Source organism: Phodopus roborovskii, unplaced genomic scaffold (assembly GCF_943737965.1).
Source record: "Phodopus roborovskii unplaced genomic scaffold, PHOROB, whole genome shotgun sequence".
In the NCBI taxonomy this organism is placed as follows: Eukaryota; Metazoa; Chordata; class Mammalia; order Rodentia; family Cricetidae; genus Phodopus; species Phodopus roborovskii.
Genome location: NW_026126409.1, coordinates 28,430,735 through 28,453,446, shown reverse-complemented (window position 1 = coordinate 28,453,446; position 22,712 = coordinate 28,430,735). Strand labels below are relative to the sequence as shown.

At 41.3% G+C, this 22,712-nt stretch overlaps 1 pseudogene; it reads right to left on the bottom strand.

The window, feature by feature from the left end:
* Positions 1-63: 63 nt before the first annotated feature.
* Positions 64-163, bottom strand: LOC127220511 (uncharacterized; annotated as a pseudogene).
* Positions 164-22,712: the final 22,549 nt, after the last annotated feature.

Here is a 22,712-nt window from a genome sequence, read left to right as displayed (position 1 = left end):
AATAATCTTAGAAATATTTCCAGTAGCAAGCAGGGATTATTTGACTTGTATTGGTAATGTTTTTAAAATATGAAATACTTCATGAATTTGCATGTCATCCTTGCACAGAGGCCACACTAATCTCTGTATCATTCCAATTTTAGTATATGGGCTGCTGAAGTGAGTGTGTATGTGGTAATTTTTGGAAAGGTTTCTCCACCTCCCAGTAAAACATCTGCAAGACAAACCTGTTCTTGCTACCACTGGTCACCTCTCACCAATGCCAGTAAGAAACTTGCAACACAATCATCTCTCCCTTTATTACACCTAGAAAGGAAAGTAAACAAACAAAGAGGCAATAAAGAGGGAAGAGAGTGCTTCTTGGAATTTAATCACATCCTCACAGGTGGCCGACATTGTAATAAGCTGGTAATCTAGAAACACCTGCTACTATCTAGCAAAGACGTCTACAGCAATGCCTCCAGGGTCTGGATTAAGTATCAACCTGTGAACATCTCAAGGCCCTCCAATGTTTTACCATAAAAAGGCATACCATCATACCCCACACAGCCACAATGTCCTTCCCCTACACTCCTCCTCTTGCCACAATCACACCTCATGCAATGCACAGACACCTCATCAGAATTATCCTAGATGTTTCTTTAATAAGGCATTTATTCTCAGCTTTTTGCTGCTGTTGTTAAGGTTGTTGGTCCCCCTCCCCTCTTTGTGCTTCATGGTGTCTTTAGCCCATTGAGAGCCTTTCCGACACATTTCCCTTTGTAGTTTTAAAAAAGAAATAATTGTGTAACGGCTGACTTCTTTTGGTTACGTGGAAAATCAACATCTCAGTGGCTGTTTCAGACATGCTTAATAAGAAAGCCATTAGAAAGGCAGAAGAGAACCCTATCATTATTTTCTGGTTTCCTCCTTAATTATAGACAATCGCTCTTGAAGGAAGGGGGACAGCTTCTCTGACAAAAGTTGCGTAGCATTTAGCAGAACAATTTGGAACCAGATTGAATGGATCAATGCTGTGTCAACTCGCAGATGCGCAACAAAAACTGCTTAAATGGAATGAGAGGCTAATTCAGCTGTTTTCCCCTTCACTCAGGAAACGGAAATATGGGTGCTTTTTTAATGGTTGCCCATTCTCTTTTTTATTGTTGGAGAACTTCACACATGCATATCTTTTGGTCAAATCTACGCCCCCATCCCTTCTCCTCTAATTCTTCCCCTAACCCTTTTTTCCTCCCATATTCATGTGTGTTTTTGTAAACCCACTGAGTTTGCCTAGTGCTGCTGCTGTGTGTATAGGATCATCTACTGAAACAGGGGCAGCCACATTACAGGCTACAGCCATTGCTCTTGGTTACCCTCTAGAACATGAGGGTAAAACCCTGTTGCTAAGGACATCACATTCCTAAGTCATAGCCTGCAGAAAAATCAAGCTGGTATCCAGCTAGAAGTTTCATCCCTACGGTCAACTTCCACAGTGCTGGAAGGTGCTATGCACACTACCAGGGGGGAAAGTCATTACAGTCTTACCCTGCTGTGACCCCTGTAAGCAAAACTAATGACTGTCCTAGCAAGATATGTTTGCTGGTGCAATAGTATCACAAACTTTATGGGAGTAACCCAGCACTTGCTGATTAGATTTAAAGCTACTCCTCAAGATGCAGTACATGTCTGTTGCTGTTAACTGGGCCAAAAACCCATGGCTGGCTAGGTCATATCTTCTAGGGGAGAGCCTCATACTATTATTCTATTAAGCCAATATACTACCAAACTGCCCCTTAAGTTCTTAGCTTCATACCTTGTGGTTGTTTGGATGAGAATGGTACTCCAAAAGCTTGTATGTTTGAATACTTTGTTCCAGGTTAGTGGAACTGTTTGAAAAGGATCAGGATCAGGAGATGGGGTCTTGTTGAAGGACATATGTCAGTAGAAGTGAGCTTTGAGGTCTAAAAAGCCCATACTAAGTCCAGTCTTTCTCTCTATCTTTCTTCCTATCTCTATCTCTCTCCTCTCTCTGTCTCTCTCTCTGTCTCTCTGTCTCTCTGTCTCTCTCTCTCTCTCTCTCTCTCTCTCTCTCTCTCTCTCTCTCTCTCTCATGTCTGCCTGCTACCCGCAGATCAGGACATAAAGCTCTCAGCTACTGTTCTAGTACTGTGCCTGTCTGCTTCCTGCCCTGATGAACTAACCCTATGAACTATAAGTGACTTCCAATTCAATGCTTTCTTGGAAGAGTTGCATTGGTTATGGTGTCTCTTTACAGCAGTACAGCAGTGGCTGAGGCACGGCCATAGATTACTGCATCCCTCCACTCTCACAGGAGATGCTTCTCTTTGCCTTAGGTAGCAATTACTACAGAAACCCACAATTGGTCAACATATGGAGAATAAGACAGTGGAGAGCTCATCTCTGAATGGGCCATCTGCACCGTACTTTCCCCACTCCTGCTGGGTTCAGGGATCATCTCAGAAGAGATAGTAGAAAGATTGTAAGTGACAAAGGGAGTAAATATCTGCAGCAAGCCATTGTTTGCCAGACATGACAGAAAGCATTCTCACACATAAACAGATAGCAGCCCAGGTCACATGGGCCGCATAAGATCAAACCAGAAAAAAAGAAATACGAGTAATTTTGTTTGGTCTTGTACTGACCTTTCACTCCAAAAAAAATCCAGTTAACTCTATCTTAAAATTTTTTATTACAGAACAATATTAAAGAAGGATGTCTTTCTGTATGCTGTGAATATGTCTCATTACCATTGGTTAATAAAGAAGCTGATTTAGCCAATAGCCAGGCAGAATAGAGACAGGTAGGAAATTCAAGCAGAGATAGAGAAGAATGGAATAAAAGAGACACCAGCAGCCACCAGGGAAGCAAGATAAGAGGTAACAAGCCACAAGCCACGTGATAAAACATATACTAATAGAAAAGGATTAATTTAGTTGTAAGAGCTAGTCAATAATAAGCCTGAGCTAATAGGCCAAATTGTTTGTAATTAATATTAAGCCTCTGGGTGGGTTCTTTGGGAACTGGAAGGTAAGAGATAAACATCAAGTTATACACTATGTCCCCAAATTTAAATTCTGTGTTTCCTCCATCACATGATATACTCATTATCATAAGAGCCACTGGATTCTTTTCCACTTCCAAATGTTGCAATTTTTCTCTAGAAAGTTAATCCTAAGGTTCTCTTATGCTGCCTCTGCCCCTGTGTTGTATAGAACCTCCTTGAAGGCCAACATGCTTTAAGTGCTGATGCTGCACTGAAGACACAGAGGCCACTCAACACTGACACAATCAAGTCAAAGCCCCTGAGTCCAGAAGATGGGGGATTTGTTCAGAAAACTACAGAATGGCAACGCATAGGGCTTAGGGTAGGCGGCAATGGGCCCCAAAGGAGAGTGTTTCATAATATCCTACATAGAGCACCCTGGCTTGATGACATCAGACCTCTAGTTTCATTTTCCCAGTTGTTCCCACATGGCCTACATTCTTGGAGACATGTGGAATGTCTCTGCTGGTTCACTTTCTATCCCTTTTACTTGCACTGTTTGGGAGGCCTCAGTTATTTGTCCCTTTTTACAAGTCTCAAAAGGTAAGGGAATTTTTCTGGGTGACACAGATAATAAATACAGTTGGGATTTTATCAAAGCCTCAATGGCATCATACACATTTAAGGGCCCCAGACTCAAAGAGTATGTAAAAGCAAAGAACATGTATTAATAGTCTAGCACATGCAGGATCATTCACCTGCACAAAATGGCAACAATCCCGAGAAGAGTGTGCAGGCTTCTTTCATGCATGGCTAAGGGGAGTTTCAGTTAGTTATGAGGATGGGAGAGTTTAACCCCTTCACACAGATGCCACTGCCTCCCCACAAAGCAAGAGTGTAAACAGAAAAGGTAGAGTTGAACTAAGTGTGGGGGTGCACACCTATAGTCCCAGCCCTTGGGAGGCTGAGCGGCAAGAGGATTGAAAATTTAAAGTCAGCCTGAGCAACATGGTGAGACCCTGTCAAAAAACAACCAGTCAGGTTGAACTAAGAGCATTCCCAAAGCCAGAAGCCTCCCCAATTTCTCCATGTCACACAAATGGGGGTATCTAACATGCAAAGCAAATACAATTTTTTTCATGGTAGGTATCTTATTCAGATTTCTATTGCTGTGGGAAAGATAATGATTAAGAAGGTGCGTTTCCTCTTGTAGTGTGGTCTTCATGAAGGAACCGTCAGGGCAGGAGCAGCAGGTAGGAACTGAAGCAGAAGCCAGAGGGAAATGTTGCTAACTAGTCTTGTTTGGTTTGCTGTCTTGTGCATCCTGGGGCCGCCTATCCAGGGGCAGCACCATCCACAGTGATCTGGACCTTTCCATAGCAATCAGTAATAAAAATAAGAAAAAGGAAAAATGCACTACAAGATTGCCCACAGTCAATCTTATGGAGGCATTTTTTTTTTATTGTGATTCCTCTAACCAGACAACTGGAATTGGCAAAAGCAAAATACCAACCAGATATTTATGAATTTCTTGCAAAATCTTTTATTAATTTCATTTTTAAAATGTTAAGTGCAGAAGCCTATAAATGCAGTAATCTTCTATCTCCTCCTACAACCTAATGTCTTGCACCAACAGAGTAACCACTAAAAACAGTCCACTTCCAGCATGGTGGATGTTCTGAATCATTAACACAAATACTATGTTGCAACTTGTTTTCAAGTTTAGTTTGTGAATCACCTCTCTGTCTCTCTCTCTACCTCTCTCCCCCCCTTCCCTCTCTCTCTCTCTCTCTCTCTCTCTCTCTCTGTGTGTGTGTGTGTGTGTGTGTGTGTGTGTGTGGGTGGGTGGGTGGGTGGGTGTGTAACTTTAATAACCATAATCTATAGTGCTAACATTCCTTGATAAACGCCTACCATGGATGACTTTAGACTACTTTGTAGTGTCTCCTTATTTGCTATCCTTTTGTTGCTATTAGGAAACAGCAAGGAACAGCCTGTACACACAGCTTTGGAAACGTAAGCACATTTACCTATAAAATAAATCCACAAAAGTAGAAATGATGAGTCAAAGAATCATATTTTAAATTGTTATAGCATTGCCAAATGTATCTTAAATGTTCATGCCAATAAGTGGGGGGGGAGGACAGGGCAAGGATTGTAGCCAAGTGTGGGGGCGGGGCTGATTTTTCTTTCACTGTCATCGAACATGACTTGTTTATGAACTAGATATGCTTTCTTTATGTGGCCTCCTTCCTGTCCTCTCCTTACATCCTCTCTCTTCCTATCCTCCCTCTCGCTGTTCTCTTTTATGAGTCCTCCCTCTCCCCATCTCCCTCTTTTTGTGGCTTCCTTCTTTCTGCCCATTTTTCTCTGAATTTTCAGTCTTTCTCCTTCCCCTTTTCATGAGCTCTTGGTAGTGTGAAAAAAATGATTCTTTTGTTACAAATGTTGCCATATTTTCTTGCCAGGCTGTCTTTTCACTCCTGGCATTTTTCAAGCAGAACCCTTTTCTGTGGGCAACCCCACTTTTCCCTTCCTTTATGGTTAGGGTTAAAAGAGCTATACCTGTTTTCTAAGATTTTGCTTAATTCCTGAGAGTTTTATTCTTATGCTTTTATACATCCACATTTTTACATCAAAACATTTGCTTCTTCTAGGATTTATTTGGTGCAAGGAAGGAAACGGGTATCAAAGCTTTCCTGGATGAGGCCATTCGTTACGCTTACCAGGAAAGCACAGAGTTCAACCAAAATGTTGACATGCATGGAAAGCAAGTATTCAATGTATCAGGGCTACACAGCACACCACCATGTTCACTAATCCCCTCAGCCTCCACCAGATAATGATGACCTCACGGTGTGTGCAGCTGGCTGAGTCAGGCCTCAATTTACCGGGAAAGTGCACTGACATTAATCAGCTGAAGGCCTCTTTATTATTCTCCTTCTTCGGGAATGCTTAACCTAACCTTTTAAATACTTATCATATATATGATATGTGTTTCTATCCTTGTTTTCACTCTTTCTTCCCTGCCTGAGTCAATGTCAATATCTCTTGCTCTGCCACTTCCTATAAGGGCATCTGGTTTCTAAGCACACAGCACAGTCCTGATGCAATCTGCAAAAGAGCATCATGACATGTTCCTGCATGTATCTGTCATGAATTTGATTTCTTGTCCCTACATTAGGTGTTGTCGTCCCTGTACCATTATCTTGGCATTTTAACCATTTCTAACTCCTTCCTTGCGAGATGACTTGCCATCAGAGGGTGGTCTGTGAAGATGTATTACCTGCCAATTCTTTGAGAGGAGGAAAATGATGAGTGGATTTGTGTAATGAGAAGAGTGAATGAGAACACTACACAAAAACAGTACCTTACCCTCTAGACCCTAGGAGGTCTCATTGACTCCATATCATTCTCCCCTGGTGTGTAACAATATTAGATCATCAGCCTCGTGGCCTCTGCTAAAAGCCAGCTCTTGTATCTGGGCTACAACATCAGATCCCACAGAGCCATTACCCACAGAGCCATCACCATTCCAGTCTCCAGTCTCTGCAGCCCCTGAGGGAGAACACCTCTGATGTCAAAGGGCAGAAGAAAGTCAGTAAGCAACCTTATGGTTGTTCGGTGGCTGGAGGATGCATAGGTCCATGTCTGTCTACCATCTATCTACATCTATCTACCTACCTATCTCTATCTATAGATAGATATCTCATTTATTCTAATTCTCTCTCTCCTCTCTCTCTCCTCTCTCTCTCTCTCCCTCCCTCTCTCTCTCTCTCTCTCTCTCTCTCTCTCTCTCTCTGTCTCTCTCTCTCTCTCTCTCTCTCTCTCTCTCTCTCTCCTGTCCTATCCTATCCTGAAATAGAACCTGAAAGAAAATGTCAAACAACAAGAAACTATACTGGCAAGTACTTGACAAAAGCTTAATGTAGAAAGTGAAAGCAGGTGGTTCCTCTGTTGCTAATGCTACTGCTTTCTTGCAATATAATCAATGAGCTTGTCAAAGGAAGAGAGGGGAAGGGAGGGAGAGAAGGAAGGAAGAAAAGGGATATTCCTCTTAGATTTTTTGAACTATGTAAATAACACAGACAAAGAAAGGGGTGGGAGACATTTAAATTATAAGAAACATAAACATCACAAATCTACTACATTAAAAAAGAGACTGATAACCACGAAAACACATATTTTAGAAATTTAACAGCTAGAATATAAAGGTATAATTACTATCGACAACACTGATGGTTTTCTTCACAGAATTGGGCTCAACCTCGGAAAAAAATTCAAGTTATGAATCTTGAGAAATCTGGCCTGTGAGGCCAAGACAAGCACCAGTCATCCAGCTTACCCCCCTCAGATGATGAGGAAGTCCAGGATCAGGAAGCTTGAGTGAAGAATACAAGATCATACTGAGTCAGCCTCAAGCCACTAAGAAGCTCCAATCATCTGGGTGGGACTTTGAAGAGCCAGGCCATCTACCACAAACACCTTGACAAGGCTGCCTTGTGTGTTTCCCCAGACCCCTCAGACTGGCTCCCTTCTTGTGTATCTTCCAACTAGTTTTCCCCATCTCCCCTGTCTTAGAAGGCTGACTAACACGACTCACCTGACTTCCTGCTCACAATTCTAGATGAGTTTAATCAAAAGGGAAGCAAGTCTCTATGGGATAGAGAGTGTGGGGAAGCCGGCACCTCTCCTGACTCCTCCCTCAGGTCAGTATCCTCCTGAGAATGGAGTACCACAGAGCAATTTTTCTTTGCTTCATGTCACTGCTTAGGGCCTTAAGTGTGGCACAAATGCTCTTGTGGGTACCTGCTGTACTGTTATGAATGCAAAGATGCACTCACTTAGCAGACCCCCTCTGATGAAGCAAACATTTAAAGTTGCAGGGAAATGGCAGAAGTGCCTGCCACTTTCAAGCCCTTACAGACTCTTGCTGCTCCTGAGAAGCACAAGTCAAGTTCTCTACTGGTGTCCTAAGAAAGCCCCTAGAAGGGTGAGAAACTCTCTCCGGCCCAGAATCCTGTATTGATAAAGTAGCATCCTGTAACTGTTAAAGGCAGAAAAGTATGACTGTATAAACGGACCCCAAATACAAAGCAGTCTTGTAATGAATCAGAAGCAAGATAAAATACTACCATTGGGGCCCAGAGGAGCAGATTCTACTTACAGTGAAAATTAAACCAGGTTATGATGATCCCTCCCTGTCCAGTCATGAGTGACACACAAAGTTAACAACCAAAGCAGTGAGCTCTAGGTGCAGTGAGAGACCCTGTCTCAAAGAATAATATGAAGAGCAACTGAGGAAGACACTTAAAGTCAACACACATATATGTGCACTTGTACACACATGTATGCCATACACACACAAAGAATGTTTGGAGAAAAGCAAAACATATGATGGTTTTTTTTTTTATTGTAGGTGTTTTAAGAAGAAAATTTACAAATGCAAAATAATGTATTATATAGTTTATATCATATAGAGGAGGAGCCATATGATTAAAAAAACAAAAGTACAGGACTGGAGAGATGGCTCAGTGGTTAAGAGCAGTGGCTGCTCTTCTAGAGGTCCTGAGTTCAACTCCCAGCACCCACATGGCAGCTCATACAGACATACATGCAGGCAAAACATCAATACAAATAACCTAAATAAATATATAATTTTTTAAAAAGTGCAAAGGATGAGAAAGAAAAGTGTAATTTTAAAGATTTTATTCAACAGAAAAATGATATATAATTTTAAAGTAGATTAGTATAATGATATGTATTCTATACATTTTACATCAACCACTAAACAATAAGAATATATGTAATAACAATCCAATAATAAGGTATTTAAGAAATCAAACAATCCAAAATAAAGTAGAAAAGGCAAAATAAGGGAAAAATAAAATGACAGAAATAGCATATTTAAATCCAACCACAGTTATTGTCACATCAAATAAAATAGGATCTAACTATTAGAAGGCAGAGAACAAATCAGAAAGTAACAAGACCTGACTATAAAAAGGGAGTAAGCGAAAAAAAGGAATTTAAAGATATACCAAATTAGCTTAATCACAAAATACATAATTTAAAACAAATATTATAAGATTTAAAAAGAGCATTATATGATTTAAAAAATTACAATAAGTATGATTTTATACCATGATAATATAATCTACCATGAAGACATCAGCACTAAGATATATGTGCCTAACACAGGTTTCAAGGTACAGGATTGAAAAGCTAATCTATTCAGATGGGAAATAAAGAAATCCACAATGTGGCATCAACAGAGGAGAATTCAACATTCGTGTCTCAGGAATTGATTGAACAAGTATCTAGGACATGAACAAAGTTATAGAGAATCTAAATATTATAGACCATCTTGATTCAATTGCTGACTTACCCAGGACCAAAAAAAAAAAAAAAAGCCTTCTTTTCAAGTATACACAAAGTATTCACCACCCAGGCTATGTTCTCAGCTAAAATTCAACCAATTGTAAAAGAATGAAATAAGCAAAACAGATTACTATAACCATAGTGGACTCAAAACTAGAAATCAGTAACAGCAAGGTATTTGAGAAATTACCACGTATTAGAAGAAAATTAAACAGTTTAAGTAAAATCAAAGTAATAAGAAAACATGTTGGATAAAACTGAAACTACAACAGGATACAAGCCAAACAGTGTTCAGAAGGAACCATATAATCTTAAATGCTTGTATTAGAAAATAAGAAGAATCATACATCACTTTCTTCCTACCTTAAGGGGCTGGAAAAAGAGGAACAAATTACAACCAAAGCAGATAGAAGAAAGAAAATAATAAAGGTAAAAGGAAAAATCAATCAAAAAGACAAAACCAAAACTGTGCCTCTGGGTTCCCAAAGGTATCAGAGCATGAAAGATAATATGTGTGTAGTTACTAAGTTATTGGGTCTAAATATGAGCAACCTCTGTTTGTACCACTCCAGCCAATTTACACATCTCCACATGGACTTGTTTGCTCCTTTGAGGTGTGGTAGCACAGCAGCATTTATAACTGTTATTCATGAGGAGGTAATGTAGAAGTCAGGCACCCATTTAAATGGCCAAAGATGGAGCAAAGAGTTCATGTCAGGACTTCCACTTCCATCAATCATCTCCTGATTCTATGTCCTAAAAGCTGGACGTTGTCTAGAGGGGCAAGCATCTTAACCTTCTTCCCAAAGGGCCAGAGGGAAGTAAACGAGAAACTGCTGTGCAACAATCTTTGCACACTGTAAATATGTTTTGTACTTTGTAGTGTGTAGAGATAAACAGGACAAGTGTTTATTGTTTACATTTTTAATTGTTTACATTTTAGGTACCACACCAGGTACAGAAATCCTCATTTAACTCTTTCAATAATCCTCACAGAAATAGAATCACTCCCTATTTTATGACTAAAGGTTCAAAGAGGTTAAATATGTTGTCTGAAGCCATGAAATTCACAAGTAAAAACTCGGGCCCTTGAACAACTTATCTAAGCAAAACTGATCTTAATGCAGCCTAGTACTCTGGTTCACCATCATAGACCTGGGACCCTTCCTCCTTCCTTGCTCTGGGCTCAGTAGGACTAAAGCATGTGATCCCTGAATCTTGTTCCAAAGGAAACCAGAGTAAAGTAAAACAGACCCCAAATCCAAAATGTTAGCCCTGGAAGATGAGAAATGGGCAGATTTGTTATCAGTCCATGTTTCTACTGCTGCCCACCTCACACCATCTATGGCTCTGTCTTGTTTCAGAACCAGCCAGCCCTACGCTTATCGCCTGGTCTGGGCTGCTTTACTGGGAACCCACTGCTCCAGGATAAGTCCTCAGTGTGGCATGGTTTGTAAGCTCTGAGAACACCATCCATACTTATCCCAGGTCCTAATGGGAGGGTGTCCTAAGAGTCTTAGGAAGATCTGTGTTACAGTTAGTCTGTTATCTTCTTAATCCTGTGGCAAAAATCACTGGTAGAAACAACATAAGAGGAAGGTTTTATTTTGTTCCTGGCTCTTAAGGCTTCAGGTATTCCTGATGGGGGAGGTGTAGTGGCCAGGAAGGAGGATAGAGTTTTGCAGACAGTCTTGGGCCTTAGGTAGAATACTTCAGACCATTTTTGGGCCTTAGGTGGAGTATTGCAGACCATTTTGGGGCCTTAGATGGAACACTATAGACCATGTTGTCTCAGTGGGCTGGATAATTAATTAGCCCTAACCAAGCCCATCTCAGGTACACCCAGCGAATTCTAGCAAATATGATCAGGAAGTGTGTTTCTGAATCACTTCACCAAGCAAAGGAGTTTTATACGGATTCAAAAACGTCCACAGTGTGGCTGGCTTGCTTTACTAATCTGATCACCAGTCTTGAAAGGCTCTTGCTTCTGTAATCTGTGTCTATTTCTCTGGGGACCTTTGTCTTTACTGTGGAAATAAAAGCTGTCCCCAGCTACATCTGACAACTGCTGGTCCTGAGTTGGTGTTGCCAAGCTTCTCCCCACACTTCTAAACATCAGCTCTGCCCACTTTTTCCCTCTACTCTTGTGTGAGGGCTCCACTAACTTGATATTATTGGTCTTTGCCCGCTTCACTTTATGCTGTGACATCTTACTTTTTTATTCGTCTTTCTTCCCTTGCTTTCTTGTTTCCCTGCTCTTCTCAAACCTTCGTGTATTGTGTCTCCTACAATTTATTCTTTATCACTGCTATAATTTTTTGTTTTGTTTTGTTTTGCCTTGGGCGGTGAACTGCTTTTGGGGAGGGGTTATCCCAAATTCTTGATTCAATGTATTTAATTGAATTGGGAATGTAAACCTAAAATTTTCTTCTGCTTCATGGCTGTTTTTCAAGGGTGGAATTTTCCTTCAGTTGATTTGCATGTAAATTCATTTCCTGGTTTTTAGAACTATAAATTTTTCCTTTGGTTCATTTGTACCATATTGCAGTATTTTGATTCCTAGTTTAATTCCAGCTTTGTCTCTAAAACCCTAATACTTAAGTGAGAGGGTTGCTTGCTACTTATTTGACAGATACTAAAAATGTGAGGTTAAGGAGGTTCGTGTTTGTCTTGTTTCATTGTGTCCTCTTTTACTATATCTTTTTCCTAGTCTCCTCTTGCAGGCAGTGCATATAATTCCCCTCCCATCTTGCCCTTTCTCACCCAAGCCGCATCCCCAGAAGATCATCCTTTAACCTCAGGGTCCCACCTCTGCTGCAGCTGTGCCTCCCACTAGACATGTATTTTGGTCTTCCTTGAAAGAGGAAAAGAATTAACACAAGAAGAAACAGCTGGTTCGGAGTCCACATTCTTACTTCATGGATGTGAAATGTCCAGGTTGGTACAAGATTACTACAGTTTTCAGCCATACTCAGACAGCGGTTCTCGGTGTAAGTTGTTTAGCTGTGTTGTGCCAGCCCAGAGGAGGAAAAAGCAAGCCCACAGAAGGCTAGTCGTGCAGAAGAAAGCAGCACCAATCATCCACATAACTTCCCGAGTTTGTGTTTTTCACAGAAAGCCTTATCAAGTTCAGTTACTCTGCATAGATATGTTTGATGTTTTGTTTTGTTTTTGAGACAGGGTGTCTGTGTTGCAGCTTCAGCTGTTCTGAACTCTCTCTGTAGACCAGGCTGGCCTTGAACTCACAGAGATCCACCTGTCTCTGCTTCCTGAGTGCTGGGACTAAAGGTATACAGCTATGTTTGATTTTTATAAAGGATACAACAATGTTCTCCTAGTTTAGTGTCAGTTTTTCAATGAAGTTTTAATTATGAACAAAGAGAAAGAAAGAGAAATAATGAACTCGGTTTCTCTTTTAAATGGAAGCTATTCTTTTTAATTTGAATTTTTTATTTAGTTTTTACATTCCAATCCCAGTTTCCCCTCCCTTTTCTTCTCCCGATTCTCCCACACCCCCTCCCACGTCCCATCTGTTTCTCAGAGAGGGTAAGGCTCCCCTAGGAAGTCTAAGTCTGTCCCATCATCTAGTTGAGGCAGGACTAAGGTACCTCTCCACCCCCACACCCTTGTGTCTAGGCTGAGCAAGGTATCTCTCCATATAGAATGGGCTCCACTAAGTCAGTTTGTGCGTTAGTGTTAGATCTTAGACCCACTGCCAATGGCCTCATATATTGTCCCATTCACTTCACTGTCACCTATATTAAGGGAGTCTAGTTTGATCTTATTCAGGCTCCCCATTTGTCAGACCTGAGTGATCTCTCACTAGCTCAGGTCAGCTGATTCTGTGATTTCCCCATCATGGCCTTGACTCCTTTGTTCATATTATCGCTCCTCTCTCACTTCCATTGTACTCCAGCGGCTTGGCCCAATGGTTAGTTGTGGATTTCTGCATCTGGAAGCTATTCTTTAAACTTCACGTCTTTCTGGTCTTTAAGGGGGTCTCTGATTCTTTGAGACCTGATACTTTCTTTTTCCCTGTCATTTCTCTCTGCAGTGCTCCTGGTGTTTTTGTATCTCAGTGGCTTTACTCTCATAATGGCTGTCTCCAGTGCACCTGGAACCCTCACTCCTGTTCCCACCTCATCCTCCTGGGTCTGCTTCTCAGTCTGCCATGTCTTACCATGATCCCAGTGTGGGAAGCACCATATGAGACCAGAGCACCAGTGTGTTGTGAAGTATCACTGCCCAGACATGGGTTTAAGCCAACACAAAGTCTTTATTAGCTGGAGGTGTTGTGGAATATTTTAACAATGTAAAGATGTGTTACATTTGTTAAGGCTGTAGAATATTACTTTAATTGTGTGATGGTGTGTTACATTTGTTTCTGCCGCATTTGTTTAACAATATAAGGATGTGTTACATTTGTTTACACTTCATTTAATTATGTAAAGATGTGTTGCTGTTTCATCTTCTTAAGGCGTCCAATTGGTCTAATAAAAAACTAAATGGCCAATAGCTAGGCAGAAGAGGGATAGGCAGGGCTGGCAGGCAGAGAGAATAAGAGAAAGAGAAATCTAGGCTTAGAGAAAAAAGAAGAACAGAAAAGAGAATGAAGGAGAAAGAGAGGGAGATGCCCTGGGGCCAGCCAGGAAAACACCAGCCCCGACACAGAGCAGCACAAATAGAAAGAAAGATAAAAAGCCTCCAGGCAAAATGTAGATAAAGAGAAACATTAAACTCCATTCATAACTTAAGAAGCCTCTGTGACCTGCTATGGGAACTGATTAGATAACCCAAAACAAAAAGCTTGCTACAGGCTGGAAACTACACTAGGTGCTCAGGATCTCAGTGTAGTCCTTTTAGGGGGGAGGTGAGCTTTTAAGTACAAAAACCATGTTCTGGGTTGATGTACTTCAGTTAACAAGAACAGTCAGCCAGAAGTGGAAATACAGAAGCCAAAAAGCAAGGTTAGTACATTTGGAGTCATTCCAGTAACTATGGACTGTGGTGGGCTGGGTCTTTGTTTTAGTTTAGGCAGGTGGTGCTGTCTATTGCTGAGTGTTATGGCTTGAATGGTGCTTCCATCATGGAGTCAGTTATGCTAAGGTCCAGGGCCCTTTTGCAAGGGTCACTGATTTTTCTTTATTCGCAGCTACTTTAGTCTCGGCCTTGTGTCACTTTTACATAGAGATAATTGTCATGGAATTTTCATGAAGCAAATTTACCCTCTAATATTTAGGAAGGGATCCTGAACATGCTATTTATCACACTCTTTCAACTTATCTATGGCACCTGGAGTTTAATAAACCTTCTGGTTTTTAGGGGGTGGGGGTCCATTTCTACTTTTAGAGTTTTCTTTAACATGTATTCACTCAATCTTTCATTCCTTCACTATGTGTGTATGTACATGGGCACATGCATATCAGGGCATGCCTGGGCACATATATGGAGATCAGAGGACAACCCATGTGCTTCCAACATGATATATTACCTCATCAAAGACCTAAAACCACAGAGTTAACATTTTAGCCTGGCATCTCAAGCTATAGGTCAAAAGAACCCTTTTTCATCTTTGTAAATCAATTATCTCAGGCATTTTGTTGTAGTGATGTAAAGCTAACTAGTGCAATAGGTACTCTACTCAAATTTAAGCGATTAACCCCCATGACTAACCTCAAAACCAAAGAAAAGAATATGTGGGGACCAGAGACCCTTCTGGTGTTTTCTTCTGAAATGCAACCCCACCCCCAGGACTAACCATAGCAATGATTCATGTTGAACTTTTTGGGTTTTTTTTTTTGTTTGTTTTTTTACATTAAAAAGATGAAATCATATGGTTTATATCCCTGTGTCTGGCTCCTTTCATCTTATCACATGACTCCTCCACAGAACATAGTTTGTTCTCTCTCCTGCTGAATCCACTCTGTGTGTGGTTATGCCACATCTCATGCTCTTGCAGTCCTTTCAAGTTTGGGTCTAACTTGAATAGTGTTGATGTGAGCCTTCTTGTGCACATCTTGATAACTGTATGTATACATGTGCCTGGGGTTAAAACTGCTTATTCATAGACAAGGGTTGTGCCAGCTAGTTTTATGTCAACTTGACTCAAGCTAGAGTGATCTAAAAGGAAGGAATCTGGATTGAGAAAATTCCTCCAAAAGATCCAGTGTTGGGCATTTTCTTAATTAGTGGTTAATGTGGAAGGGCACAGCCTGTTGGAAATGGTGCCAATCCTAGACTCTGTAAGAAAGCAGGTTGCAAGCCATGGGAAATAAGCCAGTAAGCAGCACCCAACAAGGCCTCAGCATCAGCTTCTGCTTCCAGGTTCCCACCCTGTTTGAGTTCCTATTCTGACTTCCCATGTGATGGATTATGGATGCAAAAGCATAAGCCAAATAAACCCTTCCCTCCCCAGCTTGCTTCAGGTCATGGTGTTTCATTGCAGCAATAGTAACCCAGACTAAGACAGGGGTGTAAAAAAAATTTTTTACTGCACATTCGTGTCAAAATGTGATATGCCTTTTCTATTTAATCTGTTTTAGGAATACATGGTACATGGTAATATTTCACCATTTTAAAGCATTCATTTATTTTTTATTAAGCCATTTGGTCATCATTTTAGAAGTGTGTTTTGACCTTTTTGTGTGTGTGTGTGTGCTCACACTTCATTTTGGAGCAAAAATACCTTTTCCCTGATAACTAATGATGGTACCATGCTCACAAACCAAATTAGACGCAGAGCTGAAGTGAGAATTAGAACAACAGCCCTGGATCCTCCCGGCTTTTGTTGCCAGCAGAATAAGGAGCTCAGGATCAGATGCAGATGGTAATTGTGGCCAAGAAAAGCTATGAATGCTACCCAACCAAAATCATAAATATGCTTAAACCATGATGAAACTTGTGTGTGTGAGAGTGTGTGTGTGGTTTCTTTTGTATCTCATTGCATAGTTCTATAGCATGAATCCTGCTGCAGTATCAAAAGGTGGTAGTTTGGGCTGAGACATGGACATTTATGAATTCCAGAGACTAGCCTGTAAGAGTGAAAGTATGTGTGGGTAAACTACTAGAAGATAAGTGGGGCAGGAAGAGAGGCAACAAAACCAGAAAACAAAGACAAATCCAAAAAGCTAGAAAGAACATTTCAAGAACCAACTTTCTCTCTCTTTTTTAAGCCCAGGAAGCAGAAAAAGAAAGTGACATTGTAGACAGACCTAGCTGGTTAGAAAAACATGCCATTTTTGAAATACTTTGTGAAAAACCCAATGATTTTTGGCATGTCAGAAATGTCCAGGAAAAGTTCCTCACAACTGAAAAAAAAAATGGGTATTTTAGTTCAAGCTAAAAATAGAGCTGTATGAGTCAGTTAAAGGGGCACACAGAAGAGAAGGTAAGTTAGAGAAAGAAGGCCAGAGGATTAGGAAGTGAAAAGCATTCTGTGAACAATGGGTGGAGAGAAGGAAGGAACTCAAGTATGCAGTCAGAGCAATGGGTCTGGATGTCTGGGATGAGAACCAGAGAGTTAGAACATGTGCTGGTTAGTTTTGTCAACTTGACACAAACAGAGGAACCTTACATGAGGAATTGCCTCCATCAGACTAGCCTTTGGGCGTGTCTGAATGGCACTGTTGAGCATGCTACCCCTGGACAGGTGGGTCTGTTATATAAGAAAGGTACCTGGGCAAGTCGGGAAGCACCACTTCCGTGGTCTCTCTGCTTCGGTTCCTGCCTTTAGGGTCTCACTTGAGTTACTGCCTCAACTTACCTTATTGATGAACTGTGATCCAAATATATAAACCCTATCCTTGCCAAGTTGGTTTCGGTCAGTATTTTATCACAGGGTGGTGGAGCAAAACAATATAGAAACACCAAAATAGGCTTAAAGGGAAGGTGATTGGCACAGGTGCCACAGAAAGGCACAACAGTGTGAGACAGAGGGATGAAACAAGGCTCTGTGATGGTTAACCTTGTTTGTCAGCATGACCGCATCTGGAATCAACAAAAAAACTAAGTTTCTGGGCATGCCCAAGAGGGAATTTTCTTCATCTGGTTATTTAAAACAGGAAGTCGTACCCTAATTCCAGGCAACGCCTTCCGGTGGCAGCTCATTTAAGAGGACGTAGAGGAGGGAAGCTTTGCTTCCTGCCTGCTTGCCCTCAATCTCACTGCAGTTCATCCACCCTATTGCTGGGGCTGACATTAGAACCATAGGCTGTAAACTAGTGGCTGCAGGAGGCTTCCAGGCCTTCAGAATCAGACCAGGACTGCCGGAGATATTCCAGACCGAACTACCAGATTCTCTCTGTCTCCAGTGTAAGACAAGCCCTGAACTACCCAGACCACATCCTGTTAGCCAGTCTAATAAACAGAATGTGTGTGTGTGTGTGTGTGTGTATGTGTACATGTGTGTGTACACCTGTGTGTGTGTGTGTGTGTGTGTGTGTTTCATTCCAGCAGTTCTGCTCCTTTAGAGACCCCATATGTCTCCTACAGCTTCAGATGCTGCAAACACATATGTGTGTATATATATGTGTGTAGGTATGTGCATGTGTGGGTGTGGCGTGTGCTCGTGTGCTCACACACGTGTGTCAGTGTTTCATTCCAGCAGTCCTGTTTCTTTACAAAACCCATCTATCTGGTACAGCTTCAGATGCTGCAAACACATTGTCATTGGTGACAGGGAAGAGAATCACTTAGGTGGCGGAGAGAAGACAAATGTCATTACAAGATCTTCAGGAATGGGATGATAACCAGACAGCTCTGTTAGAGCATTTTAATAAAACACTCTAGCAACATCTTCAGTTGTGAAAAGCAGGGAAGAAGTGAGTCAGGAGTAATAGAAAGCTCTGCTTATTTTAGACAAACGAAAAGATACTCACTTTCTTAATTAGGGTTACTATTACTAAATGAAACACCATGGCCAAACGCTGGGAGGGGGGGTGTCCCACTCTCAGTTCCATAAAAACTTCATGGTCAAAAGCAGTGAGGGCAGAAACTCAAACAGAATAGGAACGTTGAGGCAGGAGCTGATGCAGAAGCCATGGGGGGAGGGGGGAATGCTGCTTGTTCACAATGGTTTGTTTGGCCTGCTTTCTTATAGAACTCAGGGGTGGCATCACCCACAATGGGCTAGACACCACCCCCATCAGTCACTAATTACAAAAATGTCCTACAGGCTTGTCTACAGGTCAATCTTATTGAGACATTTTCTCAATTGAGGTTCCCTCCTCTCGGGTAACTCTAACTTGTGTCAAGTTGATGTAAAACTAGCCAGGACACCCACAAAAGAGAGATGCACTGATAAGCTAGAGGGAAAAGATGAAGAGATCACTACAGACCTGACACTCCACAGGAGAAGATGAGTAGCCACTGTGGAGAACAGTTACAGGAAAGGCTCTCAAATGTCCTGAAAACCTTTTATCTAAAATTCCGGAGGAAGTGTAATGGCTTTTTTCTTTCCAAGAGCGTAAGCAAATGTTCAAGAAAGTAAAAATTTCAAGTTCTCTAAACAGGGCTCTAAAAATTAGAGAGAGGCAATCTTCAAATAGAAGCTGCTCCCCAGAGGCAGGGAGAACCCGTGGCCTTGTTTTGGGTACTCAATGGGGTTTTTGATTGTTTTCTTTCTGGTCCATGTAGAGATTAGGATTAAGCCACACTTTAAAGACAGAAGCCTTTTAAATCAACCCTTGTAAAATAGAGGGTTGGTGGTGAAAACAAACCAATTGCCATTACCAGGCATGGTGGTGCAGAGGCAGTGTGTCTCTGTGAGTTCAAGGCCAGCCTGGTCTACAGAGTGAATTCTGGGACAGCCAGGGATACACAGAGAAACCCTGTCTCAGAAGGGGAGAATAAACTGCCAGCAAGGTGAGCCATCAAAAAAATTATTACCATTGTTGTCTCGAGCCTTCAGTGGAAAAAACTATTCTCAGTTAGGAATAAATATACAGATGATAAAATAAATAAATAGATGATAGATATATGAGTGTTATCAATGGAGGTATATATAGATATATCACCTGGTCCCAACACATGAGGATTTTTTAAGTTTATAATAACCATGCTAACTAAAAACTATATAAATTTTATCCAAAAATAAACAAAAAAAATCATGCTAATAGACTGTTAATATAAAACAACTCTGAAAGATGATCTCGCAGGCCCCATGGGAGTCCCACAGACAATGCGCCAATGAAGATGAACTCCAAGTTCAATCAATTACAGGAGCAATGCCTTACCCCGTGAAAACACTCAGAAACCACCCACCACAGTGAGACACGCTGCAGAATCTGATCCTTGGTAAGTTCAGATAATGAAACAATCTGAATGAGACCATAAAATAGTTATGTCCAAAGCCATTAAGGATGCAAAGGAAGCTATGAGGAACAAAATCTTAAGAGCTGTACCCCATTCAAAACTTAAACACAGGAAAGAAGAGAAAAAAGTACGTTGAAAGCTTCCACGAGCAAAAGACATTTGTAGCTATGGAAATTATAAAGCACATGTGTAGCTATGGAGATTATAAAATTCTGCAAGCTCATTAAACAGCAGAGTAAGCATGGGAAAGGGGAAATCTTGCACACACAGGGAGACAGGAGTAAGTTCTCCATGCTGATCTCAGAGACAGAGAGGGGACTGATCATAAGGCAGAGATCTGAGACAGGAAACAATGAAAAAGGTGGACACACATCTAACAGGAATTCAGCCATAATGGTGGAAAATTGGTTTTGACAACTCAAATCTAGAAAGTTTGAACTTGAAGTTGCTCGAGACAGCACGATTACTGCTGGGCACTTTGTTCTAATCACTGCAATTCTCACTCCCCTCTCCTCCCTTCTCTGGTTCTTTAGCAACTCCAGCCTGCATCAGAGTGCGCCTCCAGATAACACTCCCTTGCCTCCAGTAAAGGTTTCACGCTGGCCGGTAAAGCTCTCCAACTAAAGCACAAAATTCCAAAAGAGGAAATTGATCTTATATGCATCTTTCATATTCCCTCCACTATCTGAGATCACTTCACCTGAATCAGACTTTAAAATCAGATGGAAGAATATTAAAGGTGGAGACCTCTGTGTTAAGCTTGTTTCAGACTGCAATATTTCATTTTTATAAGGACATAACCTTTTAAGCACTGGGGATTGAACTCAGGGCCCTACACATGCTAGGCAAGTGTCCTGTCACTGAGCATCATCTGACCCTTGTCTGTTTTGACTGACAGATATATTGAATTCAATGCACATGATCAATCAAGCCTGGCCAACCTCAGCTTGATCTTCAGCTGAACACCTCTTTAAGTATTCATTTCTTCATCTGGGCCCCTCAAGTTTGCATGCTGAGCATGTTTTGTAAATCAAACTATAAATAACCATAATAAATGTCATATGTAAATTGATCTATTTTCAGGGTTTCTGAGTACAACAGAGAATCTGAATAATTTTTTGAATGGCTGACAGATAATTCTTCTTGTCTTGCATTTGGAAATCTCCCAAACAACTGAGCAAAATTTCCTGAAACTTCATCTGTAATATTCCATAAAGTTCAAAATAGACGTTGAGAAAATTCACTGCCCAAAAACATGGTCAGTGAAGATAAACAGTAACGAAAATAAGTGCCATGGTGTGGCCTTGTAATGCCTGTTTCCTGGGGCTGTGATTAAGGGACAGTTCTGAACTGTCCCCCACAGGTTCCTGTTCTAAGCATGGTTCTCCAGCAGATGGCAGCATTGTAGGAGGCTGTGGGAATTAGAGCCTGTCAAAGTATGTCTCTAGAGGCAAATTTTTGAAAGCTGTCTTACTCCTGGACCCTTTTTTGGTCTCCTGTTTCCTAATCTGCCATGATATGAACAGTCTACTCACTTCACATCCTGCCACCATGGAGGGACCCACTCAACCCTGCCTTCCTCGCCACATGGACTGAAATCTCGAAACTGACAGCCAAAATGAAACTTGCTGTTTCTGTCAGGTGTTTAGTCACACTGGTACAAAAGTAACTAACACAGTAACATAAGAGTGACACCAACAGAAAGTCTGCAAGGCTGGCAGTGGAGAATGTGCATCATGGCTCTCTGTGTCATCATCTAATGCATTGTCAGGACTGAAGCTGAGGGGATCCCAAGAGATAATCATTACTCCCTTCCTAACCTCTAAAATGGCTCAATGAAAGCAAGACAGGTCTTAAAAATGGTTTCTGCACCATTAAAATAACTGGATTCCAGCAGCTTAGGGACTGGCGGGGTGGGGGGCTTACTATATAAGCATGAGGTCCCAACTTCAGACTCCTAGAACTCATAGTAAAGCCAGGACTGGTTGTACCCATCTGTAATCCTAGCTCTGGGGAAGAGGAGACAGGGAGATCCCTGGGGCTTGCTGACCAGCTAGTCTTATCAAATCAGTGAGCTCCATGTTCAGTGAGAAACCTTGTCTCAAAAAAAGGTGAAGGGCTAGTAAGATGATTCAGCCAGTGAAGGTACTTGCTGCCAAGCCTGATGGCCTAAGTTTGATCCCTTGACCCCATATGGTGGAAGGAGAACAAAGTCCCACATACTGTCCTCTGACTTCCACATGCTTACCCTAGCACATGTACCCACACAGACACACACACACACACACACACACACACCAGATAGATAGATAGATAGATAGATAGATAGATAGATAGATAGATAGATAGACAGACAGATATAAAAATAATACAGAGCAATAGATAAACATGGACATTGACCTCTGGTCAATACTGTAACAGGCCCCAAGGCCTTAACACAGCTGACACCATGTTAGAAGCACCACTCTGACCTAAGAACACAACACCTGCCAAAACTAAAACAAAACCTAATCCATCATAGTCCATAGTTCTAGGAAAGTCCCTAAATGCACTAACCTTGCTGGTTGTGCTTTTGTAGCTCTGCTTCTCGTTGTTCTTGTTAGTTGAGTTATGTCAACCAAAATGTGGTTTCTATGCATAAAAAGCCAAGAACAGTAAGGCTTGCAGCTGCTGACTGGGACAGTTCCTTGTGCAGCCTCCAAGCCAAGGGGTAAAGACTTTCTATTTGGCTTTAAGCATATCTCTGTATGTTCTGTTATAGAGTTACCTCATGGCACACTCTCACATGCATGAGCCCAGAGACACAAACACATAAAAACTCATACAATACATATAACAAAAATAATTAGTTCAATAAAAAAATAACTAGGTTCCCTTGTAGCACTGCTGCATTTGCTCATGACATGTAAAGCTTAATTACTGAACAGATAAAATATTGGCCAAGGACGAAGATGGCCAGAAGAAATAAAGATTCAGAGATACAAGTCAGCAAACACAGGAGAGAAAAACCCAGACAAATGTGTCCTCTTAGTCT